Here is a 15,074-nt window from a genome sequence, read left to right as displayed (position 1 = left end):
CCGACTCGCTTCTGCATAAAAACCATCAGCTTGTAACCTCAGTTTGTACAATTAAGCTTTGGCAGTAAAACCTGGAAGCTGATTGGTTTCTATTCAGAAGTGTGCATAATTTTGCACTTTAGTAAATTAACCCCATTGTGTGACATTTCCACCTGCTAATCACTGAGTACCAAGCACCATTAGATGGCTTGGTACACAGAAACATTGTGCTGAGCCTATCTGAGGGCCTGGGTACCATGTGATCGCCGTGATTGATCATCACAACAATCACGTTATTGTTTATCTGAATGATCCCTCGCCTTCCTCTTACAGCAGTGGAAAGAAGGAGACTAGTAATTTATGAATGGGGAACATTGAATGTATCACAGACATTGGGCTTGTTTTTTAACCCTTTTAATCTCTTCTCCTGCACATATTATCTCCAGTCTGTCTCTTTAGTGATCTTTAAAAGAAAACAAACAAAGTGCACACCAGCCTAGTGCATTACCTTAAACACAATTGTATTGATAAAAAGATAAGTATTATATTCACAAAGGACGAGTAAATCAAGATCTCATCATAAAAAGAACAGCGCTGTCCAGTCCACATTGCATAGCTTCACATAATAGGAAACCTGGACCTCCAACAGCCTAATGCATTTCGAGGTCTTGCCTTTTCCCCAGAGCCATCCAGGACAGCCAGGACAGAGTTATAGCCTTTGCCGAGTTCACCCCCAAGTGCAGGAGTATTTGTGTTTGTCTTTAGTGATCTGTATATTTACCCCTTCACCTTTTCCACCCGCTCTGAAAGACCTGTACATTAACCACTTTCCCTCCAGAGGATTTACCACCCCCCCCCCCTTTCCTAACAGGCCATTTTTTGCGCTACGGCACTGCGTTATTTAACTGACAATTGCGCCGTCATGCAATGCTGTACATAAATGAAATTCTTGTCCTTTTTTTTCCCCCCAAATAGAGCTTTCTTTTGGCCATATTTGATCACCTCTGTGTTTTTTTATTTTTTTACGCTATAAACAAAAAAAATCGACAATTTTAAAAAAATAACAATATTTTGGATTTTTTTGCTATAAAACATATCCAATAAAAAATTTTATCTACACATGGCGATATATATACTAGATTTTTTTTTTTTTATACTAGTAATGGCGGTGGTCAGCGACTTATAGCGGGACTGCAGAGGGCATTCTGACACTGGGTGGAAACTGATTAACTGCCGCTGACATCCCCAGTGACACTAACACAGTGATCGGTGCTAATAAAAAGCACTGACATTGTACTAATGACACTGGGCAGGAAGGGTTTAACTTTTGGGTGATCAAAGGGTTAACTGTGTGCTGTGTGTGTTTTACAGTGTGTGCTGTGTGTTATTTTAGTACAGAGACATGCTGCTTTATATTTCTGTGCTGTACAGAGAAATACAAAGCAGCGTGTCTTTGCTGGTAGGAGAGAGGTCTGTGTTGTTTTCACACAGGTCTCTCCCCTGTCAGTTCTACACAGCAATCGCCGGGTGCCAGCGGTGAATCTCCGGCCAGGATCCGGTGATTGACATCCCTAGCCGTCAATGGAGGAAATGCGAGTATATACGGTATACGTGATTTTGTGCAGCCCTGCTGCACTGTAGCATTAGTTCTACTATAGGGCAGCGGGCAAGAGGTTAATGTATCTACTGCACCATTACCAAGCTCAGTGTTTAACCCCCTTAATACCAGCATGATTCTTCATTTCCAAAAATTGTGGCAAAAAATGAGGTCACCTTAGGATGTCTACTTTCCAAAAAGGGGTAATTTTAGGGGTATTTGCACTGTCCTGACATTTTTATTTAAATGTACTTTAACAGACCCAGCTGTCTAGACAAAGTAGCAGTTAGAGGATTGACATAAACCATTTGCCATTGACAGGGGCACTAAAAGGATAAGTTCACCTTTAGGAGCATGTTACATGTTACACCCATATTTAGGGTGTAACATGCTTATATGTGCCCACCTCCTGCCGCCAGCGCTCCCAGCTCTGTGACATTGGGATGGGGATATCTGCCCACACGACCGCGTCATTCGTTCACAGTTTTCTGTGAATGAATAGACTACAAGTACTGTCAGCAATTGCGGCTGATGGCTTATAATTCTCAATGAACTACTAGGGTGTTTGATGAGCGCTCTCGTAGTTCATTGATCTTCCTGCTCAAAGTTACATAGTAGGGGGGAGTAAAACTGGGGAAATCAATGGTGGAGAAGGATCTGGGTGTTCTGGTAGATCATAAGCTTAAAGGATAAGTTCACTTTTAAAAAATAAAAAATAAATAGGCTTTTTTTTTTTCTTCGCAGGTAAAAAAAAATGTGCATTTACTTTTTTTTTTTCTTTTGAACCTAGAAAGCATTGCACCAGTGATCAGCAGATCACTGATTCCATGCAGCAGGACTCCTGCAAACTGTCATTTGTATCTGCTTGCTTGTACATCCCGATCAACAGCACCATGGTAGTTCATTGAGAACTACAAACCGATAGCCGCAACGGCTGTTGGGACTTGTAGTTCGATCATTCACAGAACTAATGATGAATGTGAATTAATGATATGGCTGTGTAGGTGGAGCCCCGCATGGCCACGCTGTTTCAAAAAGTGACATCTAGTACAGGGAACTTCTCCCCATACTGCTGTCACAGGGAGGGGGGATCGGGCAGCCTCTTGGGGGATTAAGGATTTTTTCCCCTCTGAAGCAAATTGGATCATGCTCTTTTGGGGGGGGGGGTTTGCCTTCCTCTGGATCAACTGTAAGTATTGGATAGTGTATATGGAGTTTTTGTGTGTTTTTGTTTTTCTTCTCTCTGTTGGTTGAACTGAATTAATGGACTTGTGTCTTTTTTTCAACCAGATTAACTAAGAACATCTAGGATGTAATTGTCTGCCCGTATGGGTGGTACGGGCAGACAGCTGTCCTGATAGTCTGCAGGAGCCTTTAATTGCACCCATGGTCTGCTGATTGTGGGCCCAATGTTCTGCAAAAAAATGTACATTTATTATTTTTCTTCAAAAGGTGAACTTATCCTTATAAATTTTCAGCTTATATTCATTTATGTAAAACCTTTGCTGTTTGCTGTAAGTGATTAGAAAGTGTGAGCTGGAGTTCAGCTTTATTTCTTAGTCAAGTCCACCCAAATCTAACACAACTCTCCCCAGATTGGCAGTGTTGTTGTCCAAAGGTGTCTGCTTTACTTCATCATCCAGAACACAGACACCCTAAGAAAGGAAGTGTGTTACTGGCTGGAGCATCAGGTGAAATAAAGGAAAAAAAATCCAAAAAAAGAACACTAATATAGCTACCACATTTAAGGATTTGTAAGCTGCAATATATTACTTTTTGGTTTTAATACTGCTTTAAGCCATGTGAGCAGGCTTCCCAAAAGAGAGCAGGTTGTTTTCTTTACTAAAATAACAAACATGTACTTACCTGCTCTGTGCAATGGTGTTGTACAGAGCAGCCTGGATCCGCCTCTTCTGGGGTCCCCAAGCTGGTGCTCAAAGCTCCACCTCTTCAGCAGGTGCCCCCATGGAAAGCCACGTTCCTTGGGGGCACCCGTGCAGGCTTGCTCCATTGACACAGAGCAGGTGGCGCCAATGGCTCGCGCTTCTATCAATCTGCCTATGGAGGAGGCAGACAGCGGGAGAGCCACTGCTCTCATGCACATTGCTGGACTGGATTGGGCTCAGGTAAGTGTAATGGTGGAGGGGGGGGGGGGTCCTGCAGCATAGAAAGTTTTTCACCTTAATGCATAGAATGCTTTAAGGTGAAAAACCTTAAGGCTTTAGAACCACTTTAATGCTCATGGGAATGGGAAGTCCAACAAGTTCATATAGATGTGATGGTCAGTTGTCCTCAACCCTTTGGCCATATAGTGTACAGTAGCCTTTAATGAAGGTGCCTTCTTTTGTGTGAATTCTGAGGTTCTTATTAGAGATGAGCGAATTATTCAAAAATTCGGTTCGGCTGATTCGCCGAATTCGCCGATTAAATTCGCTTCGTGCCGAATATATTCGCTGCGAATTTAACTTATAAAAAGGGTGTTTCTAGGCTTCAGAGAGCCTTTATATTAGTGCAGAACACTGTACCTTTAATTTAAATGCCCTTGGAGTCTGCTGGGGAAGAGAAATAATACTGTCAGTCAGTATGACATGCAGATGAGTGCCGTCGATCTTAGAATCACCGCACACTTCACTCATTTGGGCAGTCACGGGGCCAAAACCAGAGTGTGGAGCCACAGTGTGGCGGTGGAGGCAGCAGCAATGGGAGGCCATACAGCACCCTATGACAAAATGGAACCCACCAGCAGTGTGAGGAGACCTGAAAGTGGCACATGGCAGAGTGTGGCGATGGAGACAGCAGCAATGGGAGGCCGTACAGGGACCCATGACACACTCTGGACCTGGCAGCAGCATGAGGAGGCGGTACAGGGGCCCATGACAGATTACGGGCCTGGCAGCAGCATGAGGAGTCGGTACGGGGGCCCATGGCAGATTACGGGCCTGGCAGCAGCATGAGGAGGCGGTACAGGGGCCCGTGGCGGAGCGTAAGCAGCTAAAATTGAAGGCCATACAGAGGCCTATGTTAAAAAGTCCCCCCAGCAGCAGCGTGGGGAGACGACTATCAAGAGTCCAATGGCAGAGTGGCGGAGCAGAAGCAGCTTCAATTGAAGGCCATACACAGGCCTAGGTTTAAAAGTCCCTCACAGTTAATTCCAATAACGAACTCTACTCCTCCGTGCAATCTAGTTACGAGACCCTGGGCAGGTCTGGGTCCAATTTGTGGTAGAGACTGGTTTTGTTCAGCCATGCTTGAGCGAGTAATAACAGGTCTGTGCTGCCCTTTGGTGTCTGGCTTAATGCGCACAACACTGAACGTCCCAGCGTTTGTCAACGATTTGCCGTTAAGTGATGCAAACCCGCTGAACCACGTTCATGAGGAGCTGGTACAGGGGTCATGAATCAGTATGGATCTGGCAGCAGCGTGAGCAGACGACAGAGGCACATGGCGCAGGGTGGCGGTGTAGGCAGCATTATTCTGAAGCCATACACAGGCCTAGTTTAAAAAGCGGAAGCCGTCAGCAGCGTGAGCAGACGACAGAGACACATGGCGCAGGGTGGCGGTGGATGCAGCAGTATTCGGAAGCCAAACACAGGCCTCGGTTAAAAAGCGGAAGCCGTCAGCAGCGTGAGCAGACGACAGAGGCACATGGCGCAGGGTGGCGGTGGAGGCAGCAGCAATGGAAGGCCATACAGCACCCTATCACAAAATGGAACCCACCAACAGTGTAAGGAGACCTGAAAGTGGCACATGGCAGAGTCTGGCGATGAAGTCAGCAGCAATGGGAGGCCGTACAGGGACCCATGACACACTCTGGACCTGGCAGCAGCAAGAGGAGGCGGTACAGGGGCCCATGGCAGAGTGGCGAAGCGTAAGCAGCTTAAATTGAAGGCCATACAGAGGCCTATGTTAAAAAGTCCCCCCAGCAGCAGTGTGGGGAGACGACTATCAAGAATCCAATGGCAGAGTGGCGGAGCAGAAGCAGCTTCAATTGAAGGCCATACACAGGCCTAGGTTAAAAAGTCCCCCCAGCAGAAGCGTGGGGAGACGACTATCAAGAGTCCAATGGCAGAGTGGTGGAGCGGAAGCAGCTTCAATTGAAGGCCATACACAGGCCTAGGTTAAAAAGTCCCCCCAGCAGCAGTGTGGGGAGACGACTATCAAGAGTCCAATGGCTGAGTGGCGATCCGGGAAGTCAGCGTTGTGATTGCAGATGCAATGCAGAAATTCTACGAAGTAATGCCGTGGGTGCGAAGAAGATCATATACCGTCGTACTTCCATCCATAAGACGGAACAACCTGCGAACCGGGAGCTTTATTGCCCTGACCCGCTGAGCAGCTTCTGGGATACCCAAGAGGCCCATGGCAGAGTGGCGGAGCGTAACAGCTTCAATTAAAGGCCATACAGAGGCCTATGTTAAAAAGTCCCCCCAGCAGCAGCGTGGGGAGACGACTATCAAGAGTCCAATGGCAGAGTGGCGGAGCGGAAGCAGCTTCAATTGAAGGCCATACACAGGCCTAGGTTAAAAAGTCCCCCCAGCAGCAGTGTGGGGAGACGACTATCAAGAGTCCAATGGCTGAGTGGCGATCCGGGAAGTCAGCGTTGTGATTGCAGATGCAATGCAGAAATTTTATGAGGTAATGCCGTGGGTGCGAAGAAGATCATATACCGTCGTACTTCCATCCATAAGACGGAACAACCTGCGAACCGGGAGCTTTATTGCCCTGACCCACTGAGCAGCTTCTGGGATACCCAAGAGTTTGGCTTCTGTGGGGAATATGGTTGAAAACTGAAACTTAAAGGCATGTTGACGGAAGGGCACCAGTGTCAGTGCTCCGGAGGGAATATAGCTTCAAAGCTGACACTTAAAGGTATATCGACGGTCAGAGACCACAGGAAGTGGAGCTTGCGTCTTAAATCGACTGAATGTGGCAGACATGAAACGTCTACGGGCCGTATATGAAACGGGTTGTTCCTCTTTCTGGAATAAGTGTTGGAATTGGCCACTCTTTTTGGTGTGGCGTTTTGTGTATTTAATTCCGATAACGGACTCTACTCCTCCGTGCAATCTAGTTACGAGACCCTGGGCAGGTCTGGGTCCAATTTGTGGTAGAGACTGGTTTTGTTCAGCCATGCTTGAGCGAGTAATAACAGGTCTGTGCTGCCCTTTGGTGTCTGGCTTAATGCGCACAACACTGAACGTCCCAGCATTTGTCAACGATTTGCCGTTAAGTGATGCAAACCCGCTGAACCACGTTCATGAGGAGCCGGTACAGTGGGCCATGAATCAGTATGGACCTGGCAGCAGTGTGAGGAGACCCGAAAGTGGCACATGGCGCAGGGTGGCGGTGGAGGCAGCAGTATTCGGAAGACATACACAGGACTAGTTTAAAAAGTGGAAGCCGTCAGCAGCGTGAGCAGACGACAGAGGCACATGGCGCAGGGTGGCGGTGGTGGCAGCAGTATTCGGAAGCCATACACAGGCCTAGGTTAAAAAGCGGAAGCCGTCAGCAGCGTGAGCAGACGACAGAGGCACATGGCGCAGGGTGGCGGTGGAGGCAGCAGTATTCGGAAGCCATACACAGGCCTAGGTTTAAAACTGGAACCCAGCAGCGTGAGCAGACGACAAAGACGCACATGGCAGAGGATGGATCTGGCAGCAGTATGAGAAGGAGGTACAGGGGCCCGTGGCACAGTGTGGTGATGGGGGCTACAGCAACTGGATGCCAGAAAGTGGCCGATAGGGCTATATACTGCATGGAATTATAAAGTTGTAAAGACAGCGGCCTATAAGGCTATACACACTATAACAATCATGACTTGATTGACCATTGGCCTATAAGGCTATACACAGCATGAATATCATGACTTATTCTGAGAGTGGTTTGGAAGGCTATATACAAAAAGTAATTCATGAGCTGTCCGGACAGCGGACAATAAGTACATATATACAAATCAATTCATCAGCTGTCCAGCCAGCGGCCTCAAAGGCGACACATATAGAAAGCAATTCATGAGCTGTTCAGACAGCGGCCTCTAAGGCGACAGATATACAAAGCAATTCCCGAGGTGTTCAGGGAGCGGCCTGAACGGCTAGGTTATTACTAAATATATTTTTGTGGCCAAACATCGGCCTATAAATAGATGTCTACACAGTGACAAAAAATTATGTCGCCAGACAGCGGCCCCTAAGGCGACAGATATACAAAGCAATTCCCGAGGTGTTCAGTGAGCGGCTTGAACGGCTAGGTTATTACTAAATATATCTTTCTGGCCAAACATCGGCCTATAAATAGATGTCTACACAGTGACAAAAAAGTAGGTCGCCTTACAGCGGCGTATCCTACAAATTGACATTATAAGAAATGGTTTAGACCAAAAAAAAAAAAAAAAAAACTTTGATGCGATGCTATACCTTAGTAGATTGTGGAAAGTCGACAAGTCAAGCGTAACTGTGTACATTACAGAAAATCTTAACAAGACAACCAAACATGTGGCCAAACCGTGACCGATACAACAAGTTAACAATGTAAGAAACAGGAGGGGGCCAAACCGTGGCCAATAAATAAACAGTCCACCTCATTGATGAGATGGACAACACGTGTCAAATAAATATTTAAAAAAATTGCTATTCCATCGGTCTGGAACTGGTCGACTATAAATAATTAAAAAGTTTAAATTCATGTGACAGTCGTCCAGCGACGTATAAATAATTTAAAAACAATTCATGAGGGGCCCGACCAGCAGAGTATAAGTCATTAAAAAGGTTCAATTCATGTGACGGTCGTCCAGCGAAGTATAAATAATTGAAAAACCCCAATTCATGAGGGGCCCAACCTGCAGAGTATAAGTCATTAAAAATGTGCAAAACATGAGTCGGCCGACCAGCAGCCTCTCAATAAAATATATATACAAATGTACGGATCAGGTGGAGGTCTTCCATTTGTCCCTAATAACATGTTTGGGGCATGATTCATGGCGGATTTAGTCAGTTGTGTCAGGAACTGGTGGTTTGAAATCCAGACTAATCCACGCCTGATTCATTTTCACAAACGTGAGTCTCTCCACACTTTGGGTGGACAGTCGTGTCCTCCGCGGAGTTACAATACCTCCTGCCGCACTAAACACGCGCTCCGATGCCACGCTACTGGCCGGGCATGACAGCCTTTCAAGGGCAAATTCAGCTAGTTGGGGCCAAAGGTCAAGTTTCGTTGCCCAGTAGTCAAGGGGATTGTCTACCTCGGTTGGCAGGGTGCTGTCCAAGTAGGCCCAAGCCTGTTGTTTGAGGTCCTGCTCCAGGTCCACCTGATGCTGCTGCGGCTGGTTAGTAGTTTCCTCACTGCGCTGGTGAAGAAAGCTACTCATCATCGACTGCAGACTGAGGCAGCCGCTGCTGGTGGAGCTGCCACTGCTCCTACCACCCCACCCCTCCCCTGCTGCCATGGCAGCGGAACGCGAGCGCACAGGGCCCACAGTGTCTGAGGATGGACGTTGGCGCAGAAAGGCAGAGACCAACTGACTACATAGGTGGTTTTTATAGTACTTTATTTTGGCCTCCCTCTCAGCAGGTGTGAAAAAGGCCACCATTTTTTAACGGTAGCGAGGGTCCAACAAGGTGGACAGACAAAATTCATCCCTCTGTCTGATGGTTATTATTCGGCTGTCGCTACGCAAGCAACCGAGCATGCTATAGGCCAGGCATGTCCAAAGTCCGGCCCGCGGGCCAATTGCGGCCCGCGTTCCGGACTGAAACGGCCCCACAGGTGAGCTACCCAAATATATAACTTACGGCCCCCGGTAGTGATTCCCTGAAAGCTACTGAGGACTCCAGCGATCTCTTGACATCATCAGCTGGCACAGGAAGGAGAGCCCAAATCTCGCGACGTCCGAGATCTCGTGAGATTTGGGCTTTCCTTCTCTGTGTGCCGGCTGATGACGTCAATTCCCGCTCAACAGATCCCTGGAGTCCTCAGTGGCGTTCGCAGAATCGCTAGTGGAGGGCCGTAAGTTATATATTGGGCAGCTCATCTGTGGGGTCCGGAACGTGGGCCGAGGGATCCCAGGTGGTGCGCAGGGAATTACTACTGGGGCTACCATTTACCGTATTTTTCGCTCCATAAGATGCACTTTTTTTTCCCCAAAAAAAGGGGGGAAAATGTCAGTGCGTCTTATGGAGCGAGTATAAAGCGGCCGGTCCGGTATTTCTGCCGCCACCATGTCAGAATACCGGGCCGGCCGCTCAGCTGTTGTCTCCTGCAGGGCCTTACCTGTTCCTCGCTCCAGCACTGCACAGTCTTCCCGCGCTGGCTTCTGTGACAGCCAAGTGCCCACTGCGCATGCGCTTCGCTTTGTGAATGGTCATCGCAGTCTCTGGTCATCTGTACTGTGTCCGCAGTCTCTGGTCATCTCCTGTACTGTGTCCGCAGTCTCTGGTCATCTCCAGTACTGTGTCCGCAGTCTCTGGTCATCTCCTGTACTGTGTCCGCAGTCTCTGGTCATCTCCTGTACTGTGTCTGCAGTCTCTGGTCATCTCCAGTACTGTGTCCGCAGTCTCTGGTCATCTCCTGTAGTATGTCCACAGTCACTGGTCATCTCCTGTACTGTGTCCGCAGTCTCTGGTCATCTCCTGTACTGTGTCCGCAGTCTCTGGTCATCTCCTGTACTGTGTCCTCAGTCTCTGGTCATCTCCTGTACTGTGTCCTCAGTCTCTGGTCATCTCCTGTACTGTGTCCTCAGTCTCTGGTCATCCCCTGTACTGTGTCCGCAGTCTCTGGTCATCTCCTGTACTGTCCGCAGTCTCTGGTCATCCCCTGTACTGTGCCCGCAGTCTCTGGTCATCCCCTGTACTGTGCCCGCAGTCTCTGGTCATCTCCTGTACTATGTCTGCAGTCTCTGGTCATCTCCTGTACTGTGTCTGCAGTCTCTGGTCATCTCCTGTACTGTGTCCGCAGTCTCTGGTCATCTCCTGTACTGTGTCCGCAGTCTCTGGTCATCTCCTGTACTGTGTCCGCAGTCTCTGGTCATCTCCTGTACTATGTCTGCAGTCCATTGGTTCAGAATTTTTTTTTCCTGTTTTTCGCCTCTAAAACCTAGGTGCGTCTTATGGTCAGGTGCGTCTTATGGAGCGAAAAATACGGTATCAATTTGGGCTATAATGGATTGGTGCTCAGGATCGCTTGACGTCATCAGACAGTGCAAGGAGAAACAAAGCCCAAATCTCGCGACCTCCGAGATCTCGCGAGATTTGGGCTTTCCTTCTCCCTGTGCTGGCAGAGTGATTTAACACCTGTTTAGATTTGTCATCCAAGTCACAAAATGAAAAGTATGCCGTTTTCAATAAACTTTTGCATAAAATAGTTCATTTGCATTTAATTTTAATGGTTCATCAGAATGTCGGGCAAAATGGTCGGCCCTCGCACATGTTCACTTCATCAAATCTGGCACTCTTCCAAAAAAGTTTGGACACCCCTGCTATAGGCCATTTGTGCCAAGGAATGCGAGGGACTCCCTGCCTCCATCTCCACAGCATACTGCCACGGTGCGTCTGGGTCCTCTGTCTCCTCCTCCTCCTCTACCAGATGCTCCTGCTCCTCCACTCTTGTCCGCTGAGTGGAAAAACCACCCATTTCACTCAATAATTCCTGAGCACCAATGTCCTCCTCTACCTCCTCCTCTTCTTCCTGTCCTGCCCCCACAGGGGTCATGTGGCGTTGAGATCTGTGCGCCACGTCTACCGCACCCTGACCAGCCATTGTTAACAGCATTTGTTCCAGGACGTGCAACAGAGGAATGACGTCGTTCATTCCATAGTCCTGCCGACTCACGAATAGCGTGGCCTCCTCAAAGGGCCTGAGCAAGCGGCAGGTGTCACGCATGAGCTGCCAATGGCTGACATCTAAGTTATACAGGGGAGTACCTTTATCCGCTTGTAACATCAGGAAATCGGGGATGGCCTTTCGCTGTTCGTAAAGGCGGTCTAACATGTGTAGGGTTGAATTCCACCTTGTTGCAACGTCGCAGATCAGGCGATGCTGTGGAATTCCGTTCTGCCGCTGCAGCTCAAGGAGGGTGTGCTTTGCGGTGTAGGAATGGCTGAAATGCATGCAAAGTTTACGTGACATTTTAAGGATGTCTTGCAGTGGGATGGTGGATTTTAGGAACCTCTTGACAACCAGATTGAACACGTGAGCCATGCATGGCGCACGGCACAACCTTCCTTGACGCAGAGCAGACACCATGTTCTTTCCGTTGTCGGTCAACATGGTTCCGATTTTCAGTTTGCGCGGAGACAGCCATCTGTCGATTTCTCTGTTCATTACACTCAGAAGTTCCTCCCCTGTGTGACTACGTTCGCCAAGGCATACCAGGTGCAGCACAGCGTGACACCGTTGCGCCCTGCACATGTGATATGCCGGTCGGGTAATGGGACTTGGCACGGGGGTGGCGGCTGAGGACACGGCGGAAGAAGAGGTGGTAGAGGCGGACATCTTTGCTGGACCAAGGACGTGCAAACGTGGAGGCAAAAGCGGCGTGACCTGTCCAAGTTGCTGGTGCGGCTGTGCCGGCACCACGTTCACCCAGTGGGCCGTAAATGACATGTACTGTCCCTGACCGTAGTTACAGCTCCACACGTCGGCGCTGCCGTGCACTTTGGCAGAGACCGACATGCTCAAAGACTGGCCCACCATCTCTTCTACATGTGAATGCAGGGCTGGCACTGCCTTTTTGGCGAAGAAATGCCGGCTTGGCACTCTCCACCGCGGCTCGGCACAAGCCATCATTTCTCGGAAAGGTGCTGAGTCCACCACTTGGAAAGAGAGGGACTGCAGCACCAGCAACTTGGACAGGAGGACGTTCAGCTTCTGCACCGTCGGGTGCGTGCTCGCAAACTGTCGTCCCTTGGAAACGGATTCCAAGAAAGACTGCTGAGGGAATCCGTGAAGAGGAGTAGCAGGAGAAGGAGCATCTGAACGAGCAGAAGATGCCAACGAGCGACAACTCCCCTCAGCAGAGGTGTTGGAGCCTTGACTGGCTGATAGAGGGCGATTGACGTCGGGTGACGGAGCAAGTAACGGAGCGGGTGATGGAGCGGGGGCTGGGGCAGGCAGAACCGCCGTATCTTTATCACGGTTTTCCCAGGCCACCGAATGGCGACGCTGCATATGCTGACGCAACGCTGTAGTCCCAACATTGGCCCCCTGGCCACGCTTGACTTTCTGGCCACATAGTCGACATACGGCTACATTTACTTCCTCGGGCGGCTTGACTAAAAATTGCCACACCGCCGAGTAGGAAACTTTGCCCCCGCTACTCCTCACTGGCTGACTGCTACTTCCTCCGTGCACACCGGCACCACTACTGGCCGTGGTGGTAGGCTGCAGTGGAGCTGGTGCTCTACTCCGTGGCCGTTTGGCTCCACTGACACTGCTGCGACCCTGCTGCCTCCTGGGCAACCCACCGACTGTTTTGCTCGCTGCCAAGCTGGCACCCTCTTCTCCTGATGATGCGGAAGCAATAGCCTGATGACGACGAGGCTGCCAAGTGCGATCAGCCTCATCATCATCAATTAGGGTCTCCGCGTCACTACTAGCCCCCTCGGCTGTGTGTGGGTCAGGAGGCAGACCTGTCTCTAGACCGGCTACCGAGCCACTCTCCTCGCCAGTACTTCTACGCCTGGCTGCTGAAGAGGCGGATGTCTCCCCCCGTTCCTGACCGCCCTCTGTTAGCTCTTCCTCACTGTACAGTGGGGCTGAGCCCACAGCATGCGATACTTCGCTTGGTGAGGGAACACCAAAGGACAGGGGCAGGTCGAGGACACGTGATTTCAGTGAGCTTGCTCCCGGGCCATGCCAACTAACGGTTGTGTCTGACGTACCCACCGACCGTTGGCTGTAGGTGTCAGAGGTGACCTGGGAAGAGGAAGACGACCGAGTCAACCAATCGATGACGGCAGGGTTGTCGGTGGAGACACGACCGCTGGATGACACCGGGAGCACTGGCCTCTGGCTGCGACTAGTGCTGCCTCGACCCCTTCCTCTGCTGCCACGTCTGCTCGCTCCTGAAACATTGCCTCCTCTGCCACTCCTCTTCGTGTTGTCTGACATACTCTTTAATTCAATAAGCACCCCAAAAATAAAACCGGATTTAACTCTTTGAACGTACAATAGTGGTTGTGAAGCAGAAAGTCAGTTTATTTAGCACAATCGGTCAAGTGCAGCTTGCCGTTGGCTGGAAACTGTACGTTTATGTCACTGGAATGCACTAATCACCCAAAAAATATTACCGCCACCCAGCGTGTAAATGGATCTAACTCTTTGAACGTACAATAGTGGTTGTGAAGCAGAAAGTCAGTTTATTGTACACAATCGGTCAATTGCAGCTTGCCGTTGGCTGGAAACTGTACGTTTCTGTCACTGGAATGCACTAATCACCCAAAAAATATTACCGCCACCCGGCGTGTAAATGGATTTAACTCTTTGAACGTACAATAGTGGTTGTGAAGCAGAAAGTCAGTTTATTTTGCACAATCGGTCAATTGCAGCTTGCCGTTGGCTGGAAACTGTACGTTTATGTCACTGGAATGCACTAATCACCCAAAAAATATTACCGCCACCCGGCGTGTAAATGGATCTAACTCTTTGAACGTACAATAGTGGTTGTGAAGCAGAAAGTCAGTTTATTGAACACAATCGGTCAATTGCAGCTTGCCGTTGGCTGGAAACTGTACGTTTCTGTCACTGGAATGCACTAATCACCCAAAAAATATTACCGCCAGCCGGCGTGTAAATGGATCTCACTCTTTGAACGTACAATAGTGGTTGTGAAGCAGAAAGTCAGTTTATTGTATACAATCGGTCAATTGCAGCTTGCCGTTGGCTGGAAACTGTACGTTTATGTCACTGGAATGCACTAATCACCCAAAAAATATTACCGCCACCCGGCGTGTAAATGGATCTAACTCTTTGAACGTACAATAGTGGTTGTGAAGCAGAAAGTCAGTTTATTTTGCACAATCGGTCAATTGCAGCTTGCCGTTGGCTGGAAACTGTACGTTTATGTCACTGGAATGCACTAATCACCCAAAAAATATTACCGCCACCCGGCGTGTAAATGGATCTAACTCTTTGAACGTACAATAGTGGTTGTGAAGCAGAAAGTCAGTTTATTGTATACAATCGGTCAATTGCAGCTTGCCGTTGGCTGGAAACTGTACGTTTATGTCACTGAAATGCACTAATCACCCAAAAAATATTACCGCCACCCGGCGTGTAAATGGATCTGACTCTTTGAACGTACAATAGTGGTTGTGAAGCAGAAAGTCAGTTTATTGTACACAATCGGTCAATTGCAGCTTGCCGTTGGCTGGAAACTGTACGTTTGTGTCACTGGAATGCACTAATCACCCAAAAAATATTACCGCCAGCCGGCGTGTAAATGGATTTAACTCTTTGAACGTACAATAGTGGTTGTGAAGCAGAAAGTCAGTTTATTTTGCACAAT

General features: G+C 48.8%; 1 protein-coding gene across 1 annotated transcript in view; it reads left to right on the top strand.

Annotated features, from left to right (window-relative positions):
• The window catches only part of IQCE (IQ motif containing E), a 95,729-nt gene that overhangs the window by 18,987 nt on the left and 61,668 nt on the right, over positions 1-15,074 (top strand). The window lies entirely within an intron of this gene.

The sequence above is a fragment of the Staurois parvus genome, unplaced genomic scaffold (assembly GCF_062004578.1).
Source record: "Staurois parvus isolate SC_StPar_1 unplaced genomic scaffold, SC_StPar_1.0 ptg000018l, whole genome shotgun sequence".
NCBI lineage: Eukaryota > Metazoa > Chordata > Amphibia > Anura > Ranidae > Staurois > Staurois parvus.
The sequence above is the reverse complement of the archived record's forward strand: the minus strand, read 5'-3'. Positions and strand labels throughout refer to the sequence as shown.